This window comes from Carlito syrichta, unplaced genomic scaffold (assembly GCF_000164805.1).
Source record: "Carlito syrichta isolate Samal-C Ts95f unplaced genomic scaffold, Tarsius_syrichta-2.0.1 Scaffold308104, whole genome shotgun sequence".
NCBI lineage: Eukaryota > Metazoa > Chordata > Mammalia > Primates > Tarsiidae > Carlito > Carlito syrichta.
The window spans coordinates 196745-197487 of record NW_007252200.1 but is presented as its reverse complement, the minus strand read 5'-3'; positions in this window follow the sequence as shown (position 1 = coordinate 197487).

The window sequence follows — 743 nt, the reverse complement described above, 5'->3', positions numbered from 1 at the left end:
GTGTCTCTCTCAGAGAGCGCACTCTACCTCTGATTCTTCCCTCAGAAAATCGGCTGTAAGTAGCATCTCCTGTTTTACAGGGCTCCTATGAGACTCAAAATCAAATACTAATAAACATTTACACGATGCAGGTGTCACACACTGTTCTAGTCCTTTATGCATGTTCACTCATTTCATCCGCATAACAAACCTTTAGGGTTGTTACCATCCCCATTTTACAGATGAGAAAACTGAGTCACAGAAAGGTTAACAACTTGCCTAAAGAATCATATAGACCAAAAAAAGTGGCCGAAACTGACCCCTAAAATGCCCCTCCCCTAGTAGAATGCTTGACAGTCACCTGCAGGGGCTCGATTGCTGGGGGAGGGGATTATTTTACCGCCCAGCACCCATCCAAGGTCTGGGGTGGCAGGGGGCGCATGATCGCTCGGACTTCTCAGGGTCGCTTCCCTCCTGGAAGGTAGAGTCCAGGCTTCACAGGACTGGGGGAAGCGGAGCGCTGCCTCGCCTCCCAAGGCGCCCACTCATTTAAATACAGGTGTCCAGGGCTTTGGCCCTCGTCGCCGGTGGAGCGCGGAACACTCCCTTCTTCCCGATGCTGGTGACTGTGGGTGCCCCTCGAGGGGTGGGGGACGGCGCCTCCCGCCTCCCTCGTTCGGGAACAAGTTGCTGCTTTGGCCCCGGCGGCTCCTCTGGGCGCGGGCGGGACCGTGTTCGCCGGCGAAACGTGGGAGGGAGGAGGA